At 42.8% G+C, this 18,942-nt stretch overlaps 1 long non-coding RNA gene across 1 annotated transcript; it reads left to right on the top strand.

Moving 5' to 3' along the window:
• The first annotated feature begins 6,409 nt into the window (after window positions 1–6,409).
• Window positions 6,410–8,065, top strand: LOC121570554. The gene is made up of 3 exons (XR_006001481.1): window positions 6,410–6,550; window positions 7,678–7,740; window positions 8,000–8,065. It is a non-coding gene; the product is annotated as an uncharacterized LOC121570554 (long non-coding RNA).
• The last annotated feature ends 10,877 nt before the right edge of the window (window positions 8,066–18,942 follow it).

Below are 18,942 nucleotides of genomic sequence, written 5' to 3' on the forward strand. Positions count from 1 at the left end.
AGTGATTGTAGGGCAGTGAGAGAGAGAGAGAGAGAGCAGACAGAAGAGTAGACAGGGGAGCGCGGGCGAGAGAGAAAGACAGGAAGAAAGACGGAGAAAGAGAGGGAAAAAGACAGAGAGAGGGAGAAGAGAGCAGCACTGTAATGGCTCTCGTCTTCTCGCAATCGAATTCTCACCGCTCTGTCGCACAGAGGGACGCTAATTGACAGGCAACCACTTAAGTCTTAATTTTCTTTTAAGATTGCAGGGTAAAAAGAAGGAGATTGGAAGAAAGGATATGAAGGGAGAATTCTAATGAGAGCGAGCGTGTTGGAGACTGGGCTCTTAAATGTGATTTTGCTTCCATTTCCCTCCAGACTGCACAGTCTTATTACCTTGCATTTGGATCTGTTATGGTAATAGTCCACTGACTAGACAGTAAGATCATACCAAAGGATGCTGTTCAAACCAAATTGGTTACCGGAAGTGCTGGATATACTGTAAAGCTAATCAATATAATTTGTAGTGTTAGAATGGATTAACTCGTTAAGCAAATAAGATGTTTACTGTGTGAAACAAATATGCACTAGACATTACAGATACATGGACAAGGAGAAAGATGTTTTACCTCAATCCAGAAATGTCTGGATACGTTTCAATTGAATACGATCTCTCACACACTCACACACTCACACACTCACACACACACTCACACACTCACACACTCACACACTCACACACTCACACACTCACACACTCACACACTCACACACACACACACACACACACACACAGTGTGTGCCTGCAAGGATATGTCACAAGAAATACCTGTTCAAAACACCCCCATCCCACACACCTGAAAATATGTATTTTGTGATTGGACAATGTTAGGGTGACAGACGAAGATGTATTTTGTGATCGGACAATGTTAGGGTGATAGGCAAAGATGACAAAGGCATGTGTTCAAAAGAGAGATTACAAAATATTGTAACACAGTTCATTTTCTCTTTAAGAGGCCTCAACATCAGTGTGAAAAGGCCAGCACACATTTGATAATTATCGTAGTCAAATAACAAACCCATCCTGTGTAAAGTGTAAGGATGTTTCTTGTCTAGTAGTGACACAATGGCCCCAGTGGTGGTTAGCTGTATTTCTGCTAGGCTACTTCCCCTTTAAATGGGGAAGTAGCCTGAGTGGCGCAGTGGTCTAACTGTGCCACTAGAGATCCTGGTTCGAATCCAGGCTCTGTCGCAGCCGGCCGCGACCGGGAGACTCATGGGCGGCGCACAATTGGCCCAGCGTCGTCCAGGGTAGGGGAGGGAATGGCCGGCAGGGATGTAGCTCAGTTGATAGAGCATGGTGTTTGCAACGCCAGGGTTGTGGGTTCGATTCCCATGGGGGGCCAGTATATATAAAAAGAAAATGTATTCACTAACTGTAAGTCGCTCTGGATAAGAGCGTCTGCTAAATGACTAAAATGTAAAAATGTAAATCACTCCAGCCCTCTGCATCTCTCAAGCCTGTTACCCTCCCATTAGTGGACTCACAGACAGGACCCAGGTCACAGACAGTGAAGCTCGCCCCCTAGTGGCTAAGACACTGCACTCCAAGATGCTGTGGTCTAAATCTGTTGGAGCAGGATTGGCTCAGCCAGCACAGAAGGAAGCAGAGAGCAACTGGAGTCTAATAGAAAACAATGGGCCAGTGAGATCACAGCCCTGGCTGTTGACTTCTATATACTACTCTACCTTAGAAAACTCTTGTCACATAAAACTCTCCAATACTAAAACTAATGATCCGCAGAATGATACCATCAAATGAAAAATCCATTAATAATTGCTAATATCATTAAGGAATTTTGATTACTTCATTATTAGCCTATATAATTGGTTCATTTTCACATTTGAATTAATTGACTTTTTTTCAGTTTTCAAAGTGACACTGCTTTTCAGTCCGATATAAACAATGTGGCTTTGATTCTGTTACAATGGGTCTTGTAGTTGTCCCACACACAGAGAAAGACATAAAATGCCTGTATCAGTGTGTGAGAGTGGGGAGTGTGTGAGTGTTTATGGCTTGGTGAGGATATACCACTCCTTTCTTATCAGGCTGTTTTGGAGACCCAAGCAGTTTAGGGGACTTTTTATCTCCCTCAGGCCTCTTCTGCCCCATCGTAACGCAGACATGCTATCTGGGCCATATCAGTTAGTGCCCCCTCCCCTCCCTCCCTAACTCTATTTTACCGCCCCTCATCCAGCTTTTTCTGATTCTGATAAGGCCCAAGGCCTCTGTGTCGTAGGTGCAAAGCCGGGCACTCGGCGACAGCCCACGAGAGAGCCAAAAGGCTATTGCTCTTACCTTGTTGCAGAACCTCCCCCCTCTTCCTTGACCCTCAACCTCTCGCCGAGGCCACCCATGCCGTCATGGCCCATTGCCATGGAAACCACAACGTTATCACTGGGCATTAACTGCAGCCTTTCAAACCCTCTCAGCTCCAACCTGAAAACGAGGCCTTCACCGATAAAAAAAAAACAGGGCAAGCAGCCAAGAGAGGTGGAGTTTGTGAAACTGAGTGCTTCCTCTGAAATGGCTGAGGTGGAATGGTGCACGTGAGGGCACAGCTCTGACTGAGCAGATTGGTCAGTTAGGGAATATGGGTCAATGGAATCTGGGTCAACTAGGGTACAGAGGAGCTGGCACAAAAGTGCTCAAGACATTGTGGGTGCTGTGGAATGACCAACTAACTACCAATCATATCAAGTCACAGAAAGGCTAAATATGCTGAATCTAAAATGCCCTCAAGCTCAACCTCATTACAATAATCAATTGGCCCAACCACTGCACTGTCATACCAAATACATCTTCCCATTCAGAGCACATCAGTCCCCTACAGCATCAGCTAAACATTGCTAACTATCATTAAGCGGTAATCAGGACTGGAATATGGCGTCTGCGGTCAGAAGGTCAGTTTACATTGTATTAAACCCACCTCTTTATCTGTGTGCTGCGTTGTTGACGCAACAGATATGGTGGGAAAAGCTTATCCCTCTGTAAGCTTACGTTATCAAGAGCAAAGCTATTACTCCTCACTGATCAGCTACCAATTGACAATACAGTAGTTAGATAGTGTTTGCCACGTTTGTTAAAGGTTCACACAGGCTCCTGTGTGAGACAAGGATACTGATTATGCATGTTGCTGCCACCCAATAGGCCTAACCTATAAATAAGCGCTGCAGTTATAGTCAACCACTACAGACTAAAAAAGTTTGTGACATACACCACACAAAGAGAAATTCTTTGGTTGCTGACATTTTCAACAAACAAACATTGGTTGAGTGGCATACAAATGAGTATTGGTTGTTCTATCTGCCACAAAAGGGAGCACAACATGAACTCGCCATCTGCAGTGACTACATGATGATGCATTCTCACCATAGTCACCCTTTCTCTCAGTTTCTATCCAACCAGCTTTGCTACTCTCAGTCTCTGCCTGTCATCCGCAGACACATAGCAGCCAAGTGTGTTGAGTTGAGTGAAGACTCATTTACGCAGCTTCGCCTCGAGCGGCAAAAAATACATTCGTTCGCTAACCTGCTACTGGGAAATAACTCCCTGTGCGAATGTGTACGCTGAGAAAAGCCTCGTCTACCACGCCCTGTGCCCTGAAGGGAATGAGAAGAGGAGGCTCCTGTTGGTCTGTCTGTCTGACAGGAGAAAGAAAAATAAACAGCACCTGATTTTTCTCTCTCCTTTCTGTCCGTCATCGGGTGTCAAATCAACGTCACGTCCCTCGCTGCTTTATCTCCAGCGCTGAGTGTCAGATGCTTGGCGGTTAGCCCCAGACAGTGTCTGCCACAGCGGTGGTGTGATCCCTGGGCCAATGTCCCTCAGGGAGAAACAAAATGGCTGCTGGTTGGCATTAGCTCCCAGGAGACCATCACTGCAGGGTCTGGGTGTTAGAGAGGAGAAGAAGAAATGTCATATTGGGAACCCACAGTCACGTCATGCTTAAAATGGATCTGTGACTCAGTGGTGTGTGTCGCAAAAACCTAATGGTACTGTCTAACAGTTTTTTTAAAGCTACTTGTAGATGTTGCAGAGTAAAATCACAAAGATAGCAATATAAAGTCACAATCGGTAGCCTATGAAACCAATCTAAGACACTAACTTAGCTACTTTTTGTAGAAAGGTTAAAAAGCTGTTTGACCTCAAGTCTAATTTGCAATTTGTGCTTGTGAAATGAACATTGCAAGGTCAAGAACTTAAGCTAGACCAGGCTTAGTGGTAGAGGGCATACACTGAGCCTGAGGGAGGCTCTTAAGGTGTCTCTGTCATTGTGTCCGACATGTCATGGCGCACGGTGTCAACGGGCTTCTCAGACACCAAGCACAGAGTGCACTGCACAGTGAGTGTGTGTGTGTGTGTCTGGTTTTGGTTTAGGTGCATGGGTGAAAGGTTCAGATGTCAACAGGTTTCCCTCAGCTCCTGGTCATTAGCCTAAGCGTTGTCTTAACCTCAGGCCCTGCATGCTCTTGATCTAGCACAGACAGGCTAATGTGATTACATTAGGATTGTTTTTATTAAGTCTGGAGTTGCACCTGTAGTTGTAGTTCACCCTAGCCATCCATGTTTATGATCACTATACAGTATTTTCCAGTTGTAGTTGTAGTCCACCAAGTTGTAGTTCTAGTTCACATGTAAGCCTAGTTGTAGTCCAACCAGTTGTAGTTCTTGTTCACCTGTAGGCCTAGTTGTAGTCCACCCAGTTATAGTTCTCGTTCACCTGTAGGCCTAGTTGTAGGTCACCCTAGCCATCCATTACATTTACATTTTAGTCATTTAGCAGACGCTCTTATCCAGAGCGACTTACAGCTAGTGAGTGCATACATTCTTTTTATTGTATTTTTCATACTGGCCCCCCCTGGGAATCGAACCCACAACCTACTGAGCTACATCCTACCCTGGACGACGCTGGGCCAATTGTGCGCTGTCCCATGGGTCTCCCGGTCGCGGCCGGCTACGACAGAGCCTGGATTCGAACCTGGATCTCTAGTGGCACAGCTCTAGTGGCACAGCTAGCACTGCGATGCAGTGCCTTAGACCACTGCGCCATGTTTATGATCACTATACAGTATTTTCCAGTTGTAGTTCTAGTTCTAGTTCACCTGTAGGCCTAGTTGTAGTCCACCCAGTTGTAGTTCTAGTTCACCTGTAGGCCTAGTTGTAGTCCACCCAGTTGTAGTTGTAGTTCACCTGTAGGCCTAGTTGTAGGTCACCCTAGCCATCCATGTTCATGATCACCATAGTATTTTCCTGACCATAAGACCTGACCAGGACAACCTCCTGTCCCTAGCATCCAATCTTCAATTATTTAAAAAATAATAAATAATGAAAGGTGCCATATTGCTTAACCATCCAATTAATTATGCTAAATAATCAACATGTAAAGTGTTGGTACCATGTTGTATGAGCTGAAATAAAAGTTCCCAGAAACTATCCATACACACAAAAAGCTTATTACGCTCAAATTTTGTGCACAAATTTGTTTACATCCCTGCTAGTGAGCATTTCTCCTTTGCCAAGATCATCCATCCACCTGACAGGTGTGGCATATCAAGAATCTGATTAAACATGAGCATGATCATTACACAGGTGCACCTTGTGCTGGGGACAATAAAAGGCCACTCTAAAATGTGCAGTTTTGTCACACAACACAATGCCACAGATTTCTCAAGTTTTGAGGGAGCATCCACCAGAGCTGTTGCCATAAAATTGAATGTTAATTTCTCGACCATAAGCCCCGTCCAACGTTGTTTTAGAGAATTTGGCAGTGCATCCAACCGGAATCACAACCGCAGACCATGTGGAACAATGCCAGCCCAGGACCTCTACATCTGGCTTCTTCACCTGCGGGATCGTCTGAGACCAGCCACCCAGACAGCTGATGAAATTGAGGAGTATTTCTGTCTGTAATAAAGCCCTTTTGTGGGGAAAAACTAATTGTGATTTGCTGGGCCTGGTTCCTCAGTCATGTGAAATCCATAGATTAGGGCCTAATGAATTCATTTCAATTCACTGATTATCATTATATGAACTGTAACTCTAAAATCGTTGAAAGTGTCGCATGTTGCGTTTATATTTTTGTTCAGTAGTTAACAATGCTAATAGTACCATTATGAGGCAATGTAAGACTCAAGGTTACGTTCATAAATGTGTAAGCCTATTTGTTTGCATTTACAAAATGTTGTTTAAATAAAATACTTTTAGTTTTACCACCGTCCATACCTGAAGTTTTTCGGTGCCTTTTTGCTTCTCCAAACTCGCGCGCATGAGAGTCATTACTTCCGGGCAAGGCACGGCGTGACTGGACCAACGCGCAAAGTAGGTTTAGTTCTGTAGTGCTACACATTCACTAACTCTGTTTGGAAAAATCACTTGTTGGTATATTGTGGAAATTATAAACAAAGCTGCATAGGCATGACATGCATTATTTTTACCTTCTCACCTGATGATAAACATTTGCATCACTTTCATCCGCTCGAGTTTGGAGATGACCAGAAGGCGCCAAAATGTATGTTCAGGTAAATATAGAGGTAAAAATAAATAAATATGAACTACAATTGGGCATGCGTTTTGTTAATGTAAACAGAATATAGGCCTACTAATGGATTAACATAAGGGAACATCAACTTGGCTAACCCAACTCTTTGATTCCTACATAGGCTATTTGCCTAAATTCTACAGTACCTGTCCAACCACTAGCTAGCATCGATTTTCAAGTTGTAGGTGAACAGCTTAAAAACGATATAGTCTTGTCAATACATAATATTTGACAAGACTTGAGAAGATGCATATATATGTTTTGTTTTAGAGCAAACATTTTGTGTAGGCTACATGGACTGTGTCAACAGGCTAAACTGTCCTAGTAATAGTTGTGGCCTAATAAACCCACAAATGGTTCTTCTTATAGGCTAGGCCTACTGAAGGCTACATTATTCAAATTATTGTGAATATTTTCTCTTTCCATGAAATTCAGTAGTCGATATATGAAGTAGGCCTAGAACTATGTGTGAATTCCTTTATATAGCTTATTTGAATATAGGCCTACATCTAAAACAAATAAGAAATAAATGCAATGTTAAAGATATAAATATTAAAGATATTAAAAATATATCTCAAGCCATTTTTGACCAGGGAACGCGAATAACTTTGCAAAATGATCTTTCCACCGCGTTACACCACTATGGTAGGGCAGTGGGGCCCCATTGTCATGGCGACACAGTGATGGAGTGAGTGTGAGCCTGATGCTGGGTTCACACAGAGTGTGAGGGGAGAGAGAGAGATGGACGAGAGAAGGCACCACTAGGCAGGCGCTGCCTAGTGGGGGTGGCTCCCAAACCTGCTAGTGACTGATGATCACACTATACATGTAGCCTACAAAATGAGTTTGCTGAACAGACTTAGACTTGTCTAAAGCCTCTCTGGCGTGACGCCAATAACACAGCTCAAAATCGCTGCATTGGGAAAAGAGGCAGATCTGATCCCCATTACAGCTCACAACATCAGCTTTCAATTAAAGGGTTACCATAACAAAACTGACCCTCTCTCCTTAAAGTAGTTTTTTACTATAGCTATAGATGTTAATGTTAATGTTAATGTTTGTCATTTGAGATGTTTCATGTGTCTTTTAATTTACAGGTGGATAATGAAATTAAACTGGACGTGGACGCAGGTCATGAATTTATATCAGCAAGATATTGGGTGAGTAAAATCATATCATTTTCTTCACTCTTGGTCCTGGCAGGCTGCAGTTGTTGCAGGTTTTTGTCCTAGCCAAGCATGAATACACCTGTCTCTTGATGATTGGTTGAATCAGGTGTCATAGTGTTAGGCAGGGACAAAAGCTGACACATACAGCAACCCTTCTGGACCAGTGAATAACACGGTTATATAGTATTCTCAGCACTTTCGGCCCACCAGTGCAACAGTATTAGCATTATGTATTCTATTTCCTTTTTAGTGTTGAGGAAGCTGACAACAGCTCTCGGAGGTCCAGCAGATCCTGTAGGACCCACACAGCAGATGTACTGTATCAGTGTACATTTTAACCTTGTTGTTTACTCTTCAAATAAAAAGTAGGGACCTAAGAAGTCACACAGGACTAGTTCTCATTTAATTGTTCGATCTCAATTTACCTTGGTTAAAGGCAGATGGCACACATGGGGATTTGAACACAGCACATGCCAGACCCCTTGTAATTGGGTAATTGATCATCAATCAGTTCACTTGAACAATTCAGGAGCCGGTGTAGCTCTGGTCCACTGGGACGGCAGAAGTCTTCATCACTATAGCATGGATCGCTTGGATGGTGGATTGGTCACAGTGCCACGCCAATTAAAAGTAAGTCAGTCAGTCAGTCAGGGGACATGATGTAGAGGCAGCCGCACTAATCGGCTCCAGGGGAGGACAGTACTGTACAGAATGCAAGTGCTACACTGTAGGCAGTGTGGTTGGTCTACCTATCATATTGGTGGTGTCATTGAATTGTCACCGTCTACCTATATGTTTTGACATGCTTTTATAAATTAATATTGTAGCAAAGAATTATAGGGATTGTCATAGAGATCAACCACTCTTCCTTGGTCTAAAAGGGTGTTCTTCAGTTCTGGTCTTGGAGGGCCACAGTGTATAGGCATTAGTTAGTCCCAGCCCAGCCCAGGTTAATGGTCTTGATGATTAGTTGATTTGTGGTCCATATAGTAGAAGAGGACCTCAGAGGCTCCTAAAGATGGAAGCCATGCACAATTTGGATGACCACCATTTTTCTCAGAGGAGGTTAATCAAGGGAAAGCAGAAGATATTATAGCCTTACTGTAGTGTAAGTGTGTTGGCACAGGGTTTCCCCATCACTGTTTATTCAACGCCGGCCGGCCCTCCCGGTGGTCCTAATTCATCCCGAGTGGGTGTGTGTACGCCACACCGTCTCCTTTACATTAATCGACAGGCAGAGCTGTCTTGCCGCGCGGCAGCTTCAGCGTCAGGAGAGGAATAGTAATGGGGGAATGTGTGGATGTTATTAAGTCGTCTGACGGGAGGTCCTCAGCTGTTTTATAGGGATCATCCATCAAAAGGCAGCCTCTATCCTCTCCTCTATCCTCCTCGTGTCCAAAGTTATGCCAACACCGTGGGGCAGAGACACGCTCACAGTTTATAGGAGCATTAAGGAGACGGTCAGGGCCCGCACTGTAAATCCTCCCACATTAACTATCTATCTGGAGTGTGTGGCCATTACAGGGTGAGTGGATGAGGCCAAAACGTGGTCTAATTGGCTGCAGTGTGCGATGCGATAGGTAGCGGCTGCTGATACAAATAGTTTTGCTAACAACGGATGAAAGAGTGGAGGTGTGATTGCTGAGATCAGAGTATGGTGTTGTCAATGTCATAACTTCTATTCATTAGGCTAGCACCCACCCACCTTGTGAGTCAGGTCAAGTACTGTTGGCCAATTCGTTTTATGTTTATTGCTCTTCATAGAGGCAGTGTAACAGGTGAATACGTTTCTGTGTTTGACCATACCAGGTAGTGGTGCACTTACTGTAAGCTTGGCTTAATAGTTTTTACTGTAGGTGTTATATTAAAGGTCAAATAGGGGGTGCTTATATTTGTCCTAGTTCACACATGTACAAGTGGGTAACCTGTACAAGTGTGTGGTGAAATGGAAATATTTTTTTTTGCATATCCCACATAATCACATTATATCCTTTTAGTCCTCATAGTCAATGATCAACTACTGTATAAACTAATGATTGTATCTAGCTGGTAGTGCTGAGAATCCTCCAATAGGAGTGTCAATATTAGAGATCGATCAGATGAGGAGTCGTTGAGGTATTTTACTTTCCAGTTCCTCAACACAACATTGAATCATGATGATGGGGTTATTCCTGGACCAATCTAAATGGAAGTGAAATAAAAGTGGTGTCGCTTTACATAATATGCCATTTAGCAGACGCTTTTATCCAAAGAGACTTACAGTCATGCGTGCATACATTTTGTGTATGGGTGGTCCCGTGAATCAAACCCACTACCTTGGCGTTATACGCACCATGGTCAACGAACTGAGCTACATGAAGCCACACTTTTACCTCTCACTTTGGCGATGAATCATCACATTAATTCGGACTTCTGAATGATGATCCATTAAAGCAGCTCTACCTTTCATCCTCCTTTTTTCCATCCTTTCAAGAGAGCTAAGCAGGAAGAAGAAGAACGACCTTTAATGAAGAATTAGACTGGAGCTCCTCTAAATCCATCAGGAACCGTCAGGCCCTTTACCAAATGATGAATACTAACCTTTTTACTCCTCAATAAAAAGAAATATCAACCGCAATGTAAAACTGTCGAAGTTTAATTACTTTTTCAATTGTAACTCAAACCGAGTGGCAGTGATATGGCGGCCGTTGCCATATCACTGCCACTGCCACTGCCATATTACACAGAGGGGATTCTCTAGTCTATCATTTGTACACTTACAGTATACCTAGTATTTCTCTCCAAAACAAAATCTATATCTCAGATTTGTCTAATATAATTTAGAAATCATGTTGTTTCAGAAATGTAAAGATTATCTACTGTGATAGGTTGGATTGGTAGATCATCAGATAGTATGTGTATCAGTAACTGGGTATACATCTACAACCCATGTATACCATCTATAGTCGCTAGACCTTCATTACTTATTGCTGAACTGTGAAAGGGAAACCAGTCCTACAGGTCCTTGGTATATGGCACGGTGCCAAAACTGCCCTAATGTAACAACACCGCTGACATTTTGTTTTTAACTAAGATGTTAGTTTGTGGCATTTGACATTTAGACATTGTTTAGTGAGAATAGCCCTCTCTGTCTCGCGTGTCAGGTCTCACTGTTCAAAGCATAGATTTCTATCACTGCTCAGTGATATTTGTCGCAATTTGACACAATTCCTACACTCTTAGAAAAAAGGGTTCCAAAAGGGTTCCTTTGCTGTCCCCATAGGATAACCCTTTTTGGTTCCTGGTAGAACCCTTTTTGGTTCCAGGTAGAATCCTTTTGGGTTCCATGTAGAACCCTCTGTTGTACAGTATTTTGCTAAACGTGCAAAATCTGATATGCTAATATTAATGACAGTACACAAATTTAAGAGGGCCAAAAGGAGGGGAAGACCATGACAAATGATGCATTTCTATCTTTGTATGTCATTCTCCTCATTGAACCTCTAAAGGTACGTGCTGCGTGGTCGCTGAGTTCAGCAGAGGAAACCAAAGGAAGGCAGTGGTGCATGTTGGGAGTTGCTTGTCTGGGGAAGAGAGAATTCCTGTATGGCAATTATTAACTCCTGTATATGATTCCTGTATGGCTCATACGCTTGCACTGCCACGGTTTTGCGTTTGATTCCCGGGGCCACCCATACGTAAAATGTATGCATGCATGACTGTATAGCGCTTTGGATAAAAGCGTCTGCTAAATGCCATAAACAGTATTATACATATTATTATATATTCATTCCAATGACAGCTTGATAGACTCCAGACCAACGGGAACAGACAGTAGATTTGTACTGGGAACCTTTACCTTGGCTTTAGAATGGCTTCAAAGCGCTGTAAGTCTTCAACAGTTTAGATTAGAATGAGATTGAACAATGGCCATTATTTCTGGTATTCTGCACACCACATGTTTCTGCTATTATGAGATAGACTCAGAGTCAAGACACTTTAAGGAGTGTCAGATGTAACCGTAAGCAGTTGCAGTTGAGTGGGAGTGACTAGGTATGCATGACCAATTTGGTGTCTTACTAGAAAATGCTTAGTAAGGGGAATTGGAATGGAAAGTCCCTATTGTATAAGGCCTTTGTCAATGTAAAAAATACTCTTCCTCTGTCACTGGACTTTCTCAATGTCTTTCTTGAAATGTGAAATCCCTCCTTCTTTACAGTAATGGTTCCAGCAGCAGTCCAAATCTATGTGGTCATTTTATGTATATGGTTGCCATGTACCTCAATGAGGGTACAGCTTGATGTTTGACACAAACAGTATTTTATTTGCCACTCTGGCGTCATTTGATACCTCCTGGTGACTGTGCGCCTCCTGCATGTCCTCAAATGACATGCATAGGATACTAAGGCCAGGAAACTCTGTACATGTGAGAAAGAGAGAGGGCAGCGTCAGGCAGACAGGCAGCCTGCCCGCCTCAATGCTTTACCAGCTGTGTCCTCTCTCATACTTACACCCTTCACACCTCACCCTATGTGACTCCCCGGCCTGGAATTTCCCCCGCAGTTGAACCTTGTTACACTCTACTTGAACCATCCATCAAAGGTTAAAACGCATCATATAGGATGCCATCTTATGACAACTGACTTTACTTTATGACAACTGGTTTTACTGTATAATAATAATAATAATAATATGCCATTGTCACGATCGTTCATGAACGAGAAGGACCAAGGCGCAGCGTGATATGCATTCATATTTATTCATGACTAAACACACGACAAAACAACAAACGAAACGTGAAGTCCAAGGTAGCATACACACAACATACCTTACACGGAACAAGATCCCACAACTAACTCGTGCCAAAAGGCTGCCTAAGTATGGTCCCCAATCAGAGACAACGAGCGACAGCTGCCTCTGATTGGGAACCACACAGGCCAACATAGATCTAGACATACTAGAATCTAACATAGACAAACCCAACACAGAAAATACACACCCTGACTCAACAAATACAAGTCCCTTGAGTCAGGGCGTGACAGCCATTTAGCAGACGCTTTTATCCAAAGCGACTTACAGTCGTGTGCATACATTTTTACGTATGGGTGGTCCCGGGGATCGAACCCACTACCCTGCCATTACAAGCGCCATGCTCTACCAATTGAGCTACAGAATACTACTGTATGACACAAACAGTTGTTTAGGTAAGCTAACCATTGAGTATTTAGTCTGATAGTGTTTCAGGTAAGTTCAGGGGTGAAAGTAAAGCGGTACGGCATCCCAGCAAAATATATACAGTGGGGGAAAAAAGTATTTAGTCAGCCACCAATTGTGCAAGTTCTCCCACTTAAAAAGATGAGAGAGGCCTGTAATTTTCATCATAGGTACACGTCAACTATGACAGACAAAATGATTAAAAAAAATCCAGAAAATCACATTGTAGGATTTTTTATGAATTTATTTGCAAATTATGGTGGAAAATAAGTATTTGGTCAATAACAAAAGTTTCTCAATACTTTGTTATATACCCTTTGTTGGCAATGACACAGGTCAAACGTTTTCTGTAAGTCTTCACAAGGTTTTCACACACTGTTGCTGGTATTTTGGCCCATTCCTCCATGCAGATCTCCTCTAGAGCAGTGATGTTTTGGGGCTGTCGCTGGGCAACACGGACTTTCAACTCCCTCCAAAGATTTTCTATGGGGTTGAGATCTGGAGACTGGTTAGGCCACTCCAGGACCTTGAAATGCTTCTTCCTTCGTTGCCCGGGCGGTGTGTTTGGGATCATTGTCATGCTGAAAGACCCAGCCACGTTTCATCTTCAATGCCCTTGCTGATGGAAGGAGGTTTTCACTCAAAATCTCACGATACATGGCCCCATTCATTCTTTCCTTTGCACGGATCAGTCGTCCTGGTCCCTTTGCAGAAAAACAGCCCCAAAGCATGATTTTTCCACCCCCATGCTTCACAGTAGGTATGGTGTTCTTTGGATGCAACTCAGCATTCTTTGTCCTCCAAACACGACGAGTTGAGTTTTTACCAAAAAGTTATATTTTGGTTTCATCTGACCATATGACATTCTCCCAATCCTCTTCTGGATCATCCAAATGCACTCTAGCAAACTTCAGACAGGCCTGGACATGTACTGGCTTAAGCAGGGGGACACGTCTGGCACTGCAGGATTTGAGTCCCTGGCGGCGTAGTGTGTTACTGATGGTAGGCTTTGTTACTTTGGTCTCAGCTCTCTGCAGGTCATTCACTAGGTCCCCCCGTGTGGTTCTGGGATTTTTGCTCACCGTTCTTGTGATCATTTTGACCCCACGGGGTGAGATCTTGCGTGGAGCTCCAGATCGAGGGAGATTATCAGTGGTCTTGTATGTCTTCCATTTCCTAATAATTGCTCCCACAGTTGATTTCTTCAAACCAAGCTGCTTACCTATTGCAGATTCAGTCTTCCCAGCCTGGTGCAGGTCTACAATTTTGTTTCTTGTGTCCTTTGACAGCTCTTTGGTCTTGGCCATAGTGGAGTTTGGAGTGTGACTGTTTGAGGTTGTGGACAGGTGTCTTTTATACTGATAACAAGTTCAAACAGGTGCCATTAATACAGGTAACGAGTGGAGGACAGAGGAGCCTCTTAAAGAAGATGTTACAGGTCTGTGAGAGCCAGAAATCTTGCTTGTTTGTAGGTGACCAAATACTTATTTTCCACCATAATTTGCGAATAAATTCATTAAAAATCCTACAATGTGATTTTCTGGATTTTTTTTCCTCAATATTTCTGTCATAGTTGACGTGTACCTATGATGAAAATTACAGGCCTCTCTCATCTTTTTAAGTGGGAGAACTTGCACAATTGGTGGCTGACTAAATACCTTTTTTCCCCACTGTAGTGGTGGTACGCTGTACCGGCAGGTGAATCATGAGCCTATCACAATAATTCAAACTAAATGTCAAGAAAACTGTAGGCTATTACACCACTTTTTATAATTACCACATGTCAGAGCCATGGAAAATGAGTGAATGGACTTGAAAACGATGGTATAGCCTACGCTCCAATATGCGATGTGGTTCGACAAGAACACTGACATTTTGCCATGGCAGAGATGAGACACGCAGACAGCTGTGGACACATACATTCTGGCCTAATGACAATCATCAGATTTCATAACACTTTGTGGTGTTTTGTGTAACAGATGTCTCTTTCCATTCACAACTGTTTGGAGGCTGGAAATATGTTGCGAGTGGGTGAACATGTGCGCGTAGCCTAGTAAAGGAGCCCTTTGAAGTGATTGTTTGCCAATCAGATGAAAACATCATGACTGGTTGTGTTTATGCCACAATAAAATGTAATACATTTAAAAAGTTAAATGAAAAATCTCTATGACTAGGCCCACAGAGATCCTATTGAATTAATAGGGATTCTATAAATAATTCTAAGATTAGGCCCATAAAATGTTTTGGTGCAAGCGCAAGCACATATAGCAGGTCCAGTACCGGGAAGAAATGAATTCAACTTTTACCCCTGGGTAAGCTATGCTATTGAGTCGGTAGTCAGAGGCTGGCTGATTGGCTGAATTGGCAAGGCGGTGAGGTGGGTAACATCAACGCAGAGATTAGGAATTTCTTTATTCACACATATACTGTATACACTGAGTGTACAAAACATTAGGAACACCTGCTCTTTCCATGATGAATCCAGGAGAAAGCTATGATCCCTTATTGATGTCACCTGTTAAATCCATTTAAATCAGTGTAGATTAAGGAGAGGAGACAGGTTAAAGAAGGATTTTTAAGCCTTGAGACAATTGAGACATGGATTGTTTATGCGTGCCATTCAGAGGGTGAATGGGCAAGACAAAATATTGAAGTGCCTTTGTACCGGTTTGAGTGTGTCACGAACTGCAACGCTGCTGGGTTTTTCATGCTCCACAGTTTCCTGTGTGTATCAAGAATGATCCACCACCCAAAGGACATCCAGCCAACTTGACACAACTGTGGGAAGCATTGGAGTCAACATGGGTCAGCATCCCTGTGGAATGCTTTCAACACCTTGTAGAGTCCATGCCCAGACGAATTGAGGCTGTTCTGAGGGAAAAGGGGGGTGCAACTCAGTATTAGGAAGGTGTTCCTAATGTTTTGTACACTCAGTATGTCTGTCATGCTGTCTGCTCCAGCCTTTTCTACCACTCATACTCTCTGTTATATGAAGTTATCAGCACGAATAGAGAAGTCCAGGTATGTTTTGGCTCTAGAGAATGAGTTGCTGAAGGAGCATGTGTGTTATCCTCCTCTGGAAATAATGTAGCTACAGTGCACTCATCTGGTATTTTTTTGCAGTTGGCAAAGACAGTAGTCACAGCCCTGTGAGTTCTGGTTTAGATCAGGCTAATTTTAACCCAAGTAGGTCGGTGAAGTCATCTCCCCCACCCCCCCTCTCTCTCTCTCTCTCTCTCTCACTCACACACAGACACACACACACACACAAACACACACACACAGCTTTCTTGGGGGAAATACGTGTTTTCTAATTAGTCATCTGCAAGGATTGTTTTTGTTAAATATGTTTTCTTCAGTCAGTGCAAGGCCCTTAATGAGCTAGTAACATGACAGTATTTAAATCTTACAGGGTTGCCCTCATTCTATCCACCTCCTTTACTAACAATGCCCAACCCTTTTCTCTCTCTCTCTCTCTCTCTCTCTCTCTCTCTCTCTCTCTCTCTCTCTCTCTCTGTCTGTTTATCCCTTCATTTTCTTATTTTATCTATCTCTTTTTCTTATATCATTTATTTCCCCCTTCCTCATTCTCATTCACCCTCGATCCATTTTGGATCTTTAACATTAGGCCTAACTTGTAAAACACTCTTTCATTCCGTCTCTTTCGCAGGGATCTGCAGCTCAGTGATCCATCACCCTCTCTAGCATCTCACACACCCTTTGTAATCAAGCTGTATTTGTGTATTAGAACAGTACAGCAAGCAGACCAGAGTGTCGCTAATTTAAACCCCAAGTCTGATGGGAAACAAATCGAGTGGGATTCTAGATAGATACTAGATGCCATCTCCTGCTGTGGTGCCCTTGAGCAAGGCTCTTCAATCCTAAAATTATTTGAAGCACAACTTTCTACTTTAACACACTTACTTCACCCAGCCAACCAGCCAAGCCCCACGGCACCCCTATAACACCCACCACGCCACTACTATCCCCACCACTCAATAATCTCCCTCATGGACCATCTCCAGCCTAAAACAAATGGAGAAGTTCCACAGTGACATGTTTACAGCCATCAAAGCACAGCAGGCTATATGTTCATCTCTACTCTCCAGGGTCTGAGAATACATTATCTTACAGCCACAGGCAATAGAGGGCTTGTCTTAAAAAAGGGTATCTCACAACCTTTACTGTATCAGATATGCATAACCGAGATCTCCAATCTAGATTATATGACCCTCCAGTGCCACCGCTGAACAACTGGGAGCGCATTAGAATAGGAGTTACGGTTGTTATTAGAATGATACGATCTTTGTTTAAACTGATGTGTGTTTGTTTAAACTGTGATGTACTTGTCTATTAATGTAATATATAATGTCATGTTTTATGTTTTCTGTGGACTCCAGGAAGAGTAGCTGCTGCTTTACATACCCTTTGACTTATTCCACATTTTGTTGTGTTACAGCCTGAAATCGAAATGGATTAAATAGATTATTTTCTCTCTCACACAACTACACACATTACCTTATAATGATGAAGTGAACAAATGTTTTTAGACATTTTTGCAAATATATTGAAAATGAAATACAGAAATATCTAATTTACAGAAGTATTCACACCCCTGAGTCAATACTTTGTAGAACCACCTTTGGCAGCGATTACAGCTGTGAGTCTTTCTGGGTACGTCTCTAAGAAATTTGCACACCTGGATTGTACAATATTTGCACAATTTATACTTAAAAACATGATTCAAGCACTGTCAAGTTGGTTGTTGATCATTGCTAGACAGCCATTTTCAAGTCTATTTAAGTCAGAACTGTAACTAGGCCACTCAGGAACATTCAATGTCGTCTTGGTAAGCAACTCCAGTGTATATTTTGCCTTGTGGTTAGGTTATTGTCCTGCTGAAAGGTGAATTTGTCTCTCAGTGTCAGTTGGAAAGCAGACAACCAGGTTTTCCTCTAGAATTTTCCCTGTGTTTAGCTCTATTGTGTCTTTTTATCCTAAAAAACTCCCTAATCCTTGCCGATGACAAGCATACCCATAACATGATGCATTTGTTGTGTTCGACAAACATAATTCCACTTTTACATTATGTGGTATTGTGTGTAGGCCAGTGACACAAAAGCTCAATTGAATCAATTTTAAATTCAGGCTGTAACACAACAAAATGTGGAAAAAGTCAAGGGGTGTGCATACTTTCTGAAGGCACTGTATATTAACCAGCTGTTTACTGCCAAACTCCCTGTAGTGAAAATGAGTGGGTCGGTGGGACTGAAGCCCAGTTCCCCTCAACCAGACCATGTCCTGCTCCATTGCAGATATAAAGAAAGATGAAAGATGGGGAGGGGAAGATGGGGAGGGAGTGAGAGAGAGAGGTAGAGGGAAGTAAAGAAGGGGAGAGAGAACGAGAGAGAGGGAGAGAGACAGAGAGAATGCCTTCCAAAAACCCTCCACATGTCTGACAGAAAAGTATGTACGGCACAGTGATGGCGGATCACTAAATCACAGCACTTCCTACCCGACGCTCGCTGTGATGCCGAGGTCGTGAATTATCATGATGCATTATTACACTGAGTGCAACACAGTATCACGGTGTCTGCCAAATTACGCCTGAGCGATGAGCTTATCTTATTAATTAATCATGCTAATATATGCGTCCTCAACCGCTGTTGTTGTGATGTATTTTTGTTGTTGAGTCGAAGCAAGCCATGTAGTATACCACCCATTCACTGCAACCGCAGATGTTCATAGCCAAAAATGTACAAAATAAAATAAAACACCTTTTGTATTGAGATTTGTCCTCGACACAAGATGAATTAAGAAGTTTGAGATTTAATGTTCCCATGCCTAGCATCTATTTTCAGTCCTGTGCTCTGGGAGCCACGGCAATAGATTTTGTCACAGAGAGCAGATGTTGTGTAGGGCAGCTTTCTGGGATGCAATATCAGTCAAGGGCTTCTGGTGGGGTATGGGAAGGCAGGGGGACAGGTGAGGGGGAAGATA

Source organism: Coregonus clupeaformis, unplaced genomic scaffold, assembly GCF_020615455.1.
Source record: "Coregonus clupeaformis isolate EN_2021a unplaced genomic scaffold, ASM2061545v1 scaf0521, whole genome shotgun sequence".
Lineage (NCBI taxonomy): Eukaryota > Metazoa > Chordata > Actinopteri > Salmoniformes > Salmonidae > Coregonus > Coregonus clupeaformis.